Consider the following 15,300-nt stretch of genomic DNA (forward strand, 5'->3'; position numbering starts at 1 on the left):
TAAAATATATTTTAAACCGTCGTTATCACTCGCGTAGTCATTCATGCAGACGAGATCAGCCTGCCAGAGACTGTCCACATCGCTAACTATGATCCGACTTCTAATAAACCGTTTTCTTACGGGTTTGTGTAGAGAATACGCTTCTTGCTCGCTAAGCCACTCTGCGACATCCTTTCTACGCACGCCATATTTCTTAACGGAATTATACAGATGTTGCACACCTCCGTAGGAACCGGGTCTCTTTGCTGTATAATAATGCTTGTGCAACAGAGTGTCGACGTTAGGCATTTTGAAAACAAAAAGGTATCGGAGTTAGATTAATCCCTTAATGAACCAACAACTTTTCATTGTAACCACTTACCGCAGCGGCGTCACAAAATGTCTACTGCAAAATTGCTAACGGTGTGTTTAATTACCTATATCATAATTTTTATTATTATTATTATTATTGTGATTATGTTTTTATAATGTTTATTTAATACTGAATACATGATTATCTAATGATACTTGTTTTAAACCCATGGACTGCAAAAACAAATAGGAATGTGGTTTTGCGACTGTACAATCAGTAGGAATATATCCTGAGGGTAAGAACATTATCTAGTCACAACAGTCAATACAAATTATAGTTAAGGTACCTTCACACTAAGCGACTTTGCAGCGAGAACGACGACGATCCGTGACGTTGCAGCGTCCTGGATAGCGATCTCGTTGTGTTTGACATGCAGCAGCGATCTGGATCCCGCTGTGATATCGCTGGTCGGAGCTAGAAGTCCAGAACTTTATTTCGTCGCTGATCACCCGCTGTCATCGCTGGATCGGTGTGTGTGACGCCGATCCAGTGATGTGTTCAGTTGTAACCAGGGTAAATATTGGGTTACTAAGCACAGGGCCACGCTTAGTAACCCGATATTTACCCTGATTACCATTGTAAAAGTTAAAAAAAAAAAAAACAGTACATACTCACATTCTGATGTCTGTCACGTCCCCCCGGCGTCCACAGGGTTACGCGCTGCTGCCGAGAGCTTCCTGCACTGACTGACTGTGTCAGCGCCGGCCGTAAAGCAGAGCACAGCGGTGACGTCACCGCTGCTGCCGGCGCTGACACATTCAGTGCAGGAAGCTCTCGGCAGCAGCGTGTAACCCTGTGGATGCCGGGGACGTGACAGACATCAGAATGTGAGTATGTAGTGTTTTTTTTTTAACTTTTACAATGGTAACCAGGGTAAATATCGGGTTACTAAGCGCGGCCCTGCACTTAGTAACCTGATGTTTACCCTGGTTACCCGGGTGCTGCAGGGGGACTTCGGCATCGTTGAAGACAGTTTCAACGATGCCGAAGTCGTTCCCCTGATAGTTGGTCGCTGGAGAGAGCCGTCTGTGTGACAGCTCCCCAGCGACCACACAACGACTTACCAACGATCGCGGCCAGGTCGTATCGCTGGTCGTGAGCGTTGGTAAGTCGTTTAGTGTAACGGTACCTTTACACGTGGTAAAACAGGTAATGGCTTGACTTTTTCCTGACCTAGGTTACAATTTTTTGCATGACTCAACAAAAACAGCTCACGTGACATAGTCAGCCGTGTATATATATATACCGGTACGGGTTCTTCAGTCAGATTATCAGAACACTCCGGCTGAAGAGGTGACAAAATATTGAACACCGTCAATGTGAGTATCTGTTAGCGTATCGTGGGCTGTATAATGTTTATTTAATACTGAATGTCTGATTGGCAAAATTATTGCGGCTTGTATATTATTTTTAATTATTAGTGTAAGTATTTTATAGTTTATGCGTCTATTTTTTCGCTATATACTGCGTGACGTTATGTTGAATGTCTAATTGTCACCAATATTGCGGCTTGACTATTATTTTTAAATTTAATTATTGTAAGTATTTTATAGTTTAAGCATCTATTTTACCCTTCGCCATGACAGCACCCACCGGAGAGATAGGGATCCGCCCCAAGGAACAGGAAACCTACAGAGAAATAAAAGGGGCGGTCCCCCTCTCCTCCTCAGTTTAGGTTTCCTGTTCCCAGGGGACAGGATCTCTGGATTCTCCAAATACAGGAACCATATCTGGGCCAGGGCATCCGCCTGTGCGGTCTCTGCGGGAACGGCAGGGGATGCGGTCCAGAAGCAGCGTCGGGGGAGACTCCGTTAGATGGCTCCCCCCTCGTCTGTCCGGCATGTGGGATGGCTGGGTCCGGAAGAGGCCGCCCGATCCCACGGAGCAACGCTGCGGGTGTGCAGCCTGAAAAGGAGGCTCCGGACGCGGACCGACATATAAAGGGCCGGGATCTGTGGCACAGCAGCAGCCGGTACACCGCTCCATAGCGCGGGCCGAGGTAAGATCGCGGCCGCGCATTCGCAGAGCTGTGTAAGAATCCCCATACTCGCCCGGAAGTGTTTGGTAGCACTTCCGGGTCACTCATACAGCGGTGAGGGAAAGCGCGGTTTCGCGCATGCGCAGTACACCGCTGAGAGAAAAAAAAATCCGGATATCGGCCTATAAAAGGGGGATGGTTGCAAGTGCACAGGCGATGCAACATGTCATCCCCAGGCAAGACGGTGGACCCAGCAGGTCACCCAGCCAGCAGGAGGTCCTCAGATGCCAGCCGCAGAAGCGATGCCACGGATTCAAGATCCAGGAAGGCGCTTCGGCCACCTGATCCGGTACCGTATAGCTTCACTGGGTGAGTGGAAAAACGCTCTGCCTATAAAGCTGACACTCTTTCCACAATATCTTCTTCACCCAGGCCAAAAAGAAACAAAAGGCCAAACACAAACAGTGTGCTTTGTGTGATGAACCTCTCCCAGATTCCTACCCTAAAAAACTCTGCAACCAATGTATTACGGAAACCATGCAGAGTCCATCTATGTCGGTTACGGATATATGGGCCATAATCAGGGAAGAGTTACAGGCCATTACACAAGCCAGCGCACCCACTAAAAAAACCAGTAAAGGAGAAAGTAGTATCCAGCTCTGAGTCCGATGATGAAGGCGTCATCCACTCAGACTCCTCGCATACGTCATCCTCTTCTTCAGTACCGTCTGACATTGAAGGTCGGTCTTGCTTTCCCCTTGATGGGGTTGACAACCTAGTAAAATCCATCAGGAATACAATAGGTTGTGAGGATACAAAAGATGACCAAACTGCACAAGACATCATGTTTGCAGGGTTAGCAGAGAGAAAAAGAAGAGCCTTTCCAGTAATTCCTGCCGTTAAGGCATTGATAAAGAGGGAATGGGAAAAACAAGACCAGAGAGGTTTTCTCCCGTCAGCCTCCAAAAGGAAGTACCCCTTTAGTGACGATGAGCTAATATCATGGACTAAGATTCCTAAAGTGGACGCAGCAGTCGCCTCCACTTCAAAACAATCAGCTTTACCGGTTGAAGATGCAGGCCTACTCTCTGATCCTCTGGATCGGAAAGCGGAGTCGTCATTAAAAAGATCATGGGAAGCTTCCACGGGCATATTTAAGCCAACAATTGCCAGTACCTGCACTGCTAGATCCATGCTTGTCTGGATTGATCAGTTAGATCAACAGATTGAACAGGGAGTCTCTAGACAAAGATTGCGGGATGTGATACCATTAAATAGAGGGGCAGCAGCATTCATGGCTGACGCATCAGCTGACTCTCTATGCCTCGCAGCAAGATCAGCAGGTCTAGTAAATAATGCCAGACGTGCGTTGTGGATGAAGAGTTGGAAGGGGGATACACAGTCGAAGGCCAAGATCTGTGCTATTCCGTGTGAGGGTGAGTTTCTATTTGGAAAAGCTTTGGATGAGATCCTCAAAAAAGCAAAAGAGAGGAAAAAAGCCTTCCCTGACCCCTCAATTCCTTTCTATAGAAAGACTTTTAGGAGGAGACCGTTCGGAAAAAGAAGGCAAAATGAAAGACCATCGCGGTGGGCCACAAGAGAGGGAAAACAGAGTGGTACTATGTTTAAAGGCCCCCCCTACCGTAGAGACAATAAATATTAGGACACCAGTCACCCCAGTAGGGGGTAGTTTAAAATTTTTCTTTCCCCAATGGCAAAAGATTACGTCAAATTCCTGGGTTCTAAATATTATTAAAGAAGGAATTAAAATAGAATTCCTCCAAATTCCCTATGATTTTTTTGTTTTAACAGCCCTTAGCTCACCAATACAACAAAGGGCCCTTGAACTAGAGATCCAAAGTCTCATAAATAAAAATGTCTTAGTTAAAGTACCAAGGGGACAAGAGGGTAGTGGGTTCTACTCTCCATTATTTTTAATCCCTAAACCCGATGGTTCATTCCGAACAATTATAAATCTTAAAAAACTCAATACGTTTATTAAAAATTATACGTTTAAAATGGAATCTATTAGATCTACCATTAAACTCCTTTATCCAAATTGTAAAATGGGCGGCATTGATTTGAAAGATGCCTACTACCATCTCCCTATCCATAACAGATATCAAAAATACTTCAGAGTCGCAGTAAAACTCGATGGGGAGATTCATCATTTCCAGTACACGGCCATGCCCTTTGGTCTTTCCACAGCACCAAGAATCTTCACCAAAGTAATGTTAGAGGTGATGGCCTACCTTCGCCAAAAGGACACTTTAATCATCCCCTATTTGGATGATTTTTTAGTTGTAGGAAATTCGTCCCTTCAGTGTGCTGAACGTTTAGCTGACACTGTCTCATCTTTACAAAACCTAGGCTGGATCATCAACTCTGAAAAATCCAGACTTATCCCACTTTCCCTCCAGATATTTCTAGGGTTCCATCTAGATTCCACAAAACAAAAATGTCTACTCCCTCAGGAAAAAATATCTCTAATAGAGGGGAAAGTAGCGGCTGCCATTCATAAACCCCGAATGTCCCTGAGGGAAGGAATGTCCTTATTAGGATCCCTTTCTTCCTGTACTCCAGCCGTCCAGTGGGCACAACTCCATACCCAAACATTGCAACACCAAATTCTTCGGGAACAGAGAAAATTCCTAGGGCACCTCAAATCAAAAATAACATTATCACAGGAGGTCCTAGCTTCCTTGGTGTGGTGGCTAGATAATAAGAATTTGACGGGGGGTGTCCCTTGGGTGATAACGCCATCCCACACTGTGACTACTGATGCTAGTCCGTATGGGTGGGGCACACATATGGGGGATAGCTTCTGCCAAGGAATATGGAATGACGAAGAGATCTTATATTCATCTAATTTAAAAGAGTTGAATGCAGTAAACTATGCACTGCGTCAATTTCTCCCACAGCTTCGAGGAAATCACGTCAGAGTCTGTTCAGACAACACTACGACGGTGGCTTATTTAAACAAACAAGGCGGTACTCGATCAGACGCTCTAATGTCTTCCGCAAAGAATACCTTGATCCTGGCCGAAAAGCATCTGTTGTCCCTCTCCGCGGTCCACATCAAAGGAGAGAGCAATCAACAGGCAGACTTTCTAAGTCGACACACTCTACATCAAGGAGAATGGTGTCTAAATCCTCACATTTTTCACAAAATAACATTATTATGGGGCAGGCCCCAGATAGACCTGTTTGCTACGAAACTGAACAGACAAGTGCAGAAATTTGCATCTCGGTCCCGTGCAGACCACCCGGACATTCTAGATGCTCTTCAAATACCCTGGCAATTCAAGCTGGCATATGCCTTCCCTCCGATAATTCTGCTTCCACAAGTAATACAGAAAATCAGGGAAGAACAGGCCAGGATAATATTGATAGCACCATTCTGGCCCAAGAGACCATAGTTCTCGTGCCTACAATCAATGTCAGTGACAGATCCATGGGTCCTTCCCTCAATCCCAGATCTACTCTCTCAGGGACCTTTCTTCCACCCCCAAGTGGACAGCCTCCACTTGACGGCCTGGAATTTGAAAGGCAGATATTAAATTCCAGAGGGTTCTCAAAAGGTCTAATTGATACACTCCTGCTTAGCAGGAAACCATCTACCACAAAGATTTATACTAAAATATGGAAGAAGTTTCTTCAGTTCCATACAGGTTCAAACCCCTCAGAAGTTCCAATAAAATCTATCCTAGAATTTCTACAGAAAGGGAAAGAGTTAGGTCTGTCGGTAAATACACTAAAAGTTCAGGTGTCCGCTCTGGGTGGCCTCTATGGCCATAATATTGCTGGTAATAAATGGGTGTCCCACTTCATCACGGCCTGTGAACGAGTTACTCCTGTCCACATACCTAGAGTAGCTCCTTAGGATCTAAACCTAGTCCTAGACTCTCTAACAGAACCTCCGTTTGAGCCTATAGATACAGTATCTCTAAAACACTTGTTGCTAAAAACAGCCTTCTTAGTAGCATTAACATCGGCTAGAAGAGTCAGCGACATTCAGGCCTTATCCATAGATCCACCTTTCCTTCTAACATTTCAGGACAGATTAATTTTAAAACCAGATCCCTTATACCTCCCTAAAGTTGCAGGGAAATTCCATAGATCACAAGAGATACATCTTCCCACTTTCTTTAAAGACCCCTCCACTCCTGAAGAACAACAATTCCACACTTTAGATGTCAGGAGAATAGTTTTACAATATATTGAAAGAACTAGTAGTTGGAGGCAGAGTAGGGCTCTGTTCATATCCTTCCAGGGCAAAAAGAAGGGGTATGGAGTTACAAGAGCCACATTATCCCGTTGGATTAGAGACGCTATCCAACTGGCCTACTCCATGAAAAATAAAAAACCTCCGGAGGACATTAACCCCTTCATGACCCAGCCTATTTTGACCTTAATGACCTGGCCATTTTTTGCAATTCTGACCAGTGTCCCTTTATGAGGTAATAACTCAGGAACGCTTCAACGGATCCTAGCAATTCTGAGACTGTTTTTTCGTGACATATTGGGCTTCATGTTAGTGGTAAATTTAGGTCGATAATTTCTGCGTTTATTTGTGAAAAAAAACGGAAATTTGGCGAAAATTTTGAAAATTTCGCAATTTTCACATTTTGAATTTTTATTCTGTTAAATCAGAGAGTTATGTGACACAAAATAGTTAATAATAACATTTCCCACATGTCTACTTTACATCAGCACAATTTTGGAAACAAAATTTTTTTTTGCTAGGAAGTTATAAGGGTTAAAATTTGACCAGTGATTTCTCATTTTTACAACAAAATTTACAAAACCATTTTTTTTAGGGACCACCTCACATTTGAAGTCAGTTTGAGGGTTCTATATGGCTGAAAATACCCAAAAGTGACACCGTTCTAAAAACTACACCCCTCAAGGTGCTCAAAACCACATGCAAAAAGTTTGTTAACCCTTCAGGTGTTTCACAGCAGCAGAAGCAACATGGAAGGAAAAAAATGAACATTTAACTTTTTAGTCACAAAAATGATCTTTTAGCAACAATTTTTTTATTTTCTCAAGGGTAAAAGGAAAAACTGGATGACAAAAGTTGTTGTCCTGAGTACGCTGATACCTCATATGTGGGGGTAAACCACTGTTTGGGCGCATGGCAGGGCTCGGAAGGAGCGCCATTTGACTTTTTGAATGAAAATTTGGCTCCAATCTTTAGCGGACACCATGTCACATTTGGAGAGCCCCCGTGTGCCTAAACATTGGAGCTCCCCCACAAGTGACCCCATTTTGGAAACTAGACCCCCCAAGGAACTTATCTAGATGCATAGTGAGCACTTTAAACCCTCAGGTGCTTCAGAAATTGATCCGTAAAAATGAAAAAGTGCTTTTTTTTCACAAAAAAATTCTTTTAGCCTCAATATTTTCATTTTCACATGGACAACAGGATAAAATGGACCCTAAAATTTGTTGGGCAATTTCTCCTGAGTATGCCGATATCTAGATGCATAGTGAGCACTTTAAACCCAAAGGTGCTTCACAGACGGTTATAACACAGAGCCGTGAAAATAAAAAATAATTTTTCTTTCCTCAAAAATGATTTTTTAGCTCGGAATTTTTTATTTTCCCAAGGGTAACGGGAAATTGGACCCCAAATGTTGTTGTCCAGTTTGTCCTGAGTACGCTGATACCCCATATGTGGGGGTAAACCACTGTTTGGGCACACGGCAGGGCTCGGAAGGGAAGGCACGCCATTTGGCTTTTTGAATGGAAAATTAGCTCCAATCATTAGCGGACACCATGTCGCGTTTGGAAAGCCCCTGCGTGCCTAAACATTGGAGCTCCCCCACAAGTGGCCCTATTTTGGAAACTAGACCTCGCAAGGAACTAATCTAGATGTGTGGTGAGCACTTTGAACCCCAAAGTGCTTCACAGAAGTTTATAATGCAGAGCCATGAAAATAAAAAATAATTTTTCTTTTCTCAAAAATGATTTTTTAGCCCGGAATTTTTTATTTTCCCAAGGGTAACAGGAGAAATTTGACCCCAAAAGTTATTGTCCAGTTTCTCCTAAATACGCTGATACCCCATATGTGGGGGTAAACCACTGTTTGGGCACACATCGGGGTTCGGAATGGAAGTAGTGACGTTTTGAAATGCAGACTTTGATGGAATGCTCTGCGGGCGTCACGTTGCGTTTGCAGAGCCCCTGATGTGCCTAAACAGTAGACACTCCCCACAAGTAACCCCATTTTGGAAACTAGACCCCCAAAGGAACTTATCTAGATGTCTGGTGAGCACTTTGAACCTCCAAATGCTTCACAGTCGGTTTATAACGCAGAGCCGTGAAAATAATAATTACGTTTTCTTTCCTCAAAAATAATTTTTTAGCCCAGAATTTTTTTATTTTCCGAAGGGTAACAGGAGAAGTTTGACCCCAAAAGTTGTTGTCCAGTATCTCCTGAGTACGCTGATACCCCATATGTGGGGGTAAACCACTATTTGGGCACATGTCGGGGCTCGGAAGTGAAGTAGTGACGTTTTGAAATGCAGACTTTGATGGAATGCTCTGCGGGCGTCACGTTGCATTTGCAGAGCCCCTGATGTGCCTAAACAGTAGAAACCCCTCACAAGTGACCCTATTTTGGAAACTAGACCCCCAAGGGAACTTATCTAGATATGTGGTGAGCACTTTGAACCCCCAAGTGGTTCACAAAAGTTTACAACGCAGAGCTGTGAAAATTAAAAATCATTTTTCTTTCCTCAAAAATGATGTTTTAGCAAGCAATTTTTTATTTTCACAAGGGTAAAAGGAGAAACTGGACCCCAATAGTTGTTGCCCAGTTTGTCCCGAGTATGCTGGTACCCCATATGTGGGGGTAAACCACTATTTGGGCACACGCCGGGGCTCGGAAGGGAAGTAGTGACGTTTTGAAATGCAGACTTTGATGGAATGGTCTGCGGGCGTCACGTTGCATTTGCAGAGCCTCTGATGTGCCTAAATAGTAGAAACCCCTCACAAGTGACCCTATTTTGGAAACTAGACCCCCAAAGGAACTTATCTAGATATGTGGTGAGCACTTTGAACCCCCAAGTGCTTCACAGAAGTTTACAACGCAGAGCCGTGAAAATAAAAAATCATTTTTATTTCCTCAAAAATGATGTTTTAGCAAGCAATTTTTTCTTTTCACAAGGGTAACAGATGAAATTGGACCCCAATAGTTGTTGCCCAGTTTGTCCCGAGTATGCTGGTACTCCATACGTGGGGGTAAACCACTGTTTGGGCGCACGTTGGGGCTCGGAAGGGAGGGAGCACCATTTGACTTTTTGAATGCAAGATTGGCTGGAATCAATGGTGGCGCCATGTTGCGTTTGGAGACCCCTGATGTGCCTAAACAGTGGAAACCTCTCAATTCTAACTCCAACACTAACCCCAACACACCCCTAACCCTAATCCCTACTCTAGCCATAACCCTAACCACAACCCTAACCCCAACACACTCCTAACCCCAACACACCCCTAACCCTAATCCCAACCCTAATCCTAATCCCAACCCTAACCACAACCCTAACCCCAACACACCCCTAACCATAACCCTAACCACAAGCCTAATCTTAAACCTATTTCCAACCCTAGCCCTAATTCCAACCCTAACTCTAATTCCAACCCTAAGGCTATGTGCCCACGTTGTGGATTCGTGTGAGATTTTTCCGCACCATTTTTGAAAAATCCGCAGGTAAAAGGCACTGCGTTTTACCTGCGGATTTACAGCGGATTTCCAGTGGTTTTTGTGCGGATTTCACGTGCGGATTTCTATTGAGGAACAGGTGTAAAATGCTGCGGAATCCGCACAAAGAATTGACATGCTGCGGAAAATACAACGCAGCGTTTCCGCGCGGTATTTTCCACACGATGGGCACAGCGGATTTGGTTTTCCATAGGTTTACATGGAACTGTAAACCTGTTGGAAAACTGCTACGAATCCGCAGCGGCCAATCCGCTGCGGATCCGCAGCCAAATCCGCACCGTGTGCACATAGCCTAATTCTAAGGCTATGTGCACACGCTGCGGAAAACGCTGCGGATCCGCAGCATTTCCGCAGCTGTGGGTCCGCAGCAGTTTCCCTTGAGTTTATAGTTTAATGTAAACCTATGGGAAACAAAAAAAGCTGTGCACATGCTGCGGAAAAAACTGCGCGGAAACGCAGCGGTTTACATTCCGCAGCATGTCACTTCTTTCTGCGGATTCCGCAGCGGTTTTACAACTGCTCCAATAGAAAACCGCAGTTGTAAAACCGCAGTGAAATCCGCAGAAAAACCACGTTGAATCCACGATAAGTCCGCAGCGGTTTTGCACTGCGTATTTATCAAATGCGCTATGGAAAAATCCACAGAGGGCCAGAATACCCTAAACCTAACCCTAGTTCTAAACCTAGTGGAAAAAAAATAATAAAAAAAATATTTTCTTTATTTTATTGTTGTCCCTACCTATGGGGGTGATAAAGGGGGGGGGGGTCATTTAAAATTTTTTTAATTTTGATCACTGTGATGGGTTTTATCACAGTGATCAAAATGTACATGGAACGAATCTGCGGGCCGGCAGATTCGGAGGGCGCACTGCGCATGCGCCCGCCATTTTGGAAGATGGCGGCGCCCAGGGAGGAGACGGACGGACACCGGGAGGCTCGGTAAGCATGAGGGGGGGAGCACGGGGGTGGATCGGAGCACAGGGGGGTGGATCGGAGCAAGGAGGGAGCGGACAGGATGGGGGAGCGGACAGGAGGGCGGAGGGGACCAGACCACAGAACGGAGGACTGGGGAGGCGATCGGTGGCGGTGTGGGGGGGGGGGGGCAGATCAGGTTTTCCAGCCATGGCCGATGATATCGCAGCATCGGCCATGGCTGGATTGTAATATTTCACCACTTTTCATAGGTGAAATATTACAAATTGCTCTGATTGGCTGTTGCACTTTCAACAGCCAATCAGAGCGATCGTAGCCACGTGGGGGCAAAGCCACCCCCCCTGGGCTAAAGTACCACTCCCCCTGTCCCTGCAGATCGGGTGAAATTGGAGTTAACCCTTTCACCCGATCTGCAGGGACGCGATCATTCTGTGACACAGCATATGCGTCACAGGTCGGATTGGCACCGACTTTCATGACGCATACGCTGTGTCACAGGTCGGGAAGGGGTTAAAGCACACTCCACCAGAGCCATGGCTTCTCCCTAGGCCGAAAGGGGAAACGTTCCAATTGAGGACATATGTAAGGCGGCAACTTGGTTGGCTCCTTCTACTTTCTATAATCACTACAGGCTTGATCTTTCATCAACTTCTGACCTACACTTTGGCAGGACTATCCTCAGCACGGTGGTCCCATCCTAGGTGTTGGTCTCTGGAAATCTCTCCAGTGGGTGCTGTCATGGCGAAGGGTAAATAGCCGGATTACTTACCGGTAATGCTCTTTTAATGAGTCCATGACAGCATCCAGTCACATCCCTCCCTATTAAATTAAAAATTCTGTTGAATTACTTCTATAGAGTACATAAGTTTAAAATATATTGTAAATATTTGACTAATACTGGCGGTCCTCTGGGTACTCTGAAAATTAAACTGAGGAGGAGAGGGGGACCGCCCCTTTTATTTCTCTGTAGGTTTCCTGTTCCTTGGGCTGGATCCCTATCTCTCCAGTGGGTGCTGTCATGGACTCATTAAAAGAGCATTACCGGTAAGTAATCCGGCTATTTGTCGCTATATACTGTGTGACGTTATGTTGAATGTCTGGTTGTCACCAATATTGCGGCTTGACTATTATTTTTAATTGTAATTATTGTACGTATTTTATAGTTTATACGGCTATTTTGTCGCTATATACTGCGTGACGTTATGTTGAATGTCTGATTGTCACCATTATTACGGGTTAAATATTATTTTTAATTGTAATTATTGTAAGTATTTTATAGTTTATGCGGTTACTTTGTAGCTCTATACTGTATGACATTATGCGTTTGTTACAGATGAACCCTAGTTTTAACGATCACGTCGTCGACGAAGAGTGGCTCACGGACAGCCAGCTAAGTAAGCAAAGTTTTAGAGGAAATGCGTGAAAATGTATTTATAGGACGGTGGGGGGATACCTAACATGCTTTTATTTTATTTTAAAAGCTATGTTCCTAGACGCCGATATGGTGGAGGAATGCCACGCAGCTCCACAGTGTCTGATGGCTGAAATGCATCGTGAAACGGTCTCTGGGGTCCGTCATGGTAATTCAGAGTTAGCGGAAGCATCGCAATACCCCGACTCACAGGAACTATTGACCGAATTGCAGCAATTGGACGCTGAAGTGATGGCCGAGTGGTGCCAGGACAATTCCACGCTAGCCGAAAATCCTGATAATAACCCACCTATGTATGGTAAGTCCGGTAACAAAAAGCTCTTTGTACTCTACATTACTTTGTGCAGTTTTGCCGTAATTTGACATCTATCTATTTCAGAGAGTTTCATAGACTGTACAGGCTCTGACGATGACCTGCCGGCCGTCACCACCAGCGACGATGAAGCTTATGCGGTACAGCCACTATATTCATTCACAAAACGGGATACCTGGAGCCCTACGTTCCTGACAGCCTCTACTGAAGGTAATTTAAACCACAAATGGCGCTGCGCTCTGCAATTGAGCGTGCAGATGTGTGGTAAATCATCGGTTATTTATTTCAGAGACCATCATCGATTTGACAGGATCAGACGATGAAACAAAAGACAAAGAAAAAACATCACTGGGAGACAACGGTACAAGAACCAAAGAAAAATATACAATACCGTCCACGTCTTATTCATCACCCACCCAATCGCTCTGGAGACCTACCAACCTGCCGTGTAAGTTTTTAAACCATGCTAATCTGCGACAAAAATGTTTACTATCACTGTCCTATTTTGTTAGGATGCGTCGTAGATTAATTACGAGCTCTCCATTTTCTTACGCAGGATGCGTCGTATATTAATAATGAGCTCTCCATTTTCTTACGCAGATGCGCCGAGAAAGACAGCGCGCAGACAACCCTTCAGAACTATTTTTGAGAAAAAGGAATTTGAACACTGGCCGCCGCTGGGACGTCTGTGAAATCAATCCACTCACAGTAAAGAAGTAAACCCTCCGACACTCTCAGAGCGAAAAGCCGCAAGCAGCTCATTTCATTCAAGGCCTAAAAGCTGATCTGTCAAAAGCAGAAATCTAAATGCAGGAACCTCGACATCCCACGATTCTGAAACATGCGCTGCGGGAACCTCAGGTAGGCCAGTGAGTAACGAACCAAATGTATTACGGGTTTGTGACACTATAGCTACAACACATAAGCCTAAAGTTCAGAAACGTCCGCGTAACTCCACAACACTCCCAATAACGCATAAAAAGCTGAAAACTCGCGATAGTATATCAGAATACAAACACTGGCCCCTAGACGTAAAAAGAGTATTTGACAACCTATACAGTAATACCACGACACTTATCAATGCGCACAATCATTTAGCTTACCTGCTGGATCGCTGTACAGTCCTCCCAGCGCCCGGATAGAGCATCCATTTCAGAAATAATGGCTTTAGAGCCTCTGTACACTGAGGCTGTTAAAGCCGTTAAAAACCTGCCGAGGGCTCGTACATTATGACTAGGCAACTGCACATAAACCCAGACTCATATTGAAAGGTGGCCGAGAGTTATATCCCGGCCCCTATGTATACTACTCCCAATACGTCATAGACCAACATAAGAGGACAACAGGAGCGTTTAAATAAAATCATAAACTTTGTACATTTTTTATTTAAACGCTCCTGTTGTCCTCCTATGTTGGATTATGACTAGGCATGTCGGGTCGCGGTATGAAACGCAGCCCCCCGTGTAAAGGTTGTTTCAATAAAACACGCGTCATAAAAAGTTGTATTAAAGCACACTCCACCAGAGCCATGGCTTCTCCCTAGGCCGAAAGGGGAAACGTTCCAATTGAGGACATATGTAAGGCGGCAACTTGGTTGGCTCCTTCTACTTTCTATAATCACTACAGGCTTGATCTTTCATCAACTTCTGACCTACACTTTGGCAGGACTATCCTCAGCACGGTGGTCCCATCCTAGGTGTTGGTCTCTGGAAATCTCTCCAGTGGGTGCTGTCATGGCGAAGGGTAAATAGCCGGATTACTTACCGGTAATGCTCTTTTAATGAGTCCATGACAGCATCCAGTCACATCCCTCCCTATTAAATTAAAAATTCTGTTGAATTACTTCTATAGAGTACATAAGTTTAAAATATATTGTAAATATTTGACTAATACTGGCGGTCCTCTGGGTACTCTGAAAATTAAACTGAGGAGGAGAGGGGGACCGCCCCTTTTATTTCTCTGTAGGTTTCCTGTTCCTTGGGCTGGATCCCTATCTCTCCAGTGGGTGCTGTCATGGACTCATTAAAAGAGCATTACCGGTAAGTAATCCGGCTATTTGTCGCTATATACTGTGTGACGTTATGTTGAATGTCTGGTTGTCACCAATATTGCGGCTTGACTATTATTTTTAATTGTAATTATTGTACGTATTTTATAGTTTATACGGCTATTTTGTCGCTATATACTGCGTGACGTTATGTTGAATGTCTGATTGTCACCATTATTACGGGTTAAATATTATTTTTAATTGTAATTATTGTAAGTATTTTATAGTTTATGCGGTTACTTTGTAGCTCTATACTGTATGACATTATGCGTTTGTTACAGATGAACCCTAGTTTTAACGATCACGTCATCGACGAAGAGTGGCTCACGGACAGCCAGCTAAGTAAGCAAAGTTTTAGAGGAAATGCGTGAAAATGTATTTATAGGACGGTGGGGGGATACCTAACATGCTTTTATTTTATTTTAAAAGCTATGTTCCTAGACGCCGATATGGTGGAGGAATGCCACGCAGCTCCACAGTGTCTGATGGCTGAAATGCATCGTGAAACGGTCTCTG

This window comes from Ranitomeya variabilis, chromosome 7 (assembly GCF_051348905.1).
Source record: "Ranitomeya variabilis isolate aRanVar5 chromosome 7, aRanVar5.hap1, whole genome shotgun sequence".
Taxonomy (NCBI): Eukaryota; Metazoa; Chordata; class Amphibia; order Anura; family Dendrobatidae; genus Ranitomeya; species Ranitomeya variabilis.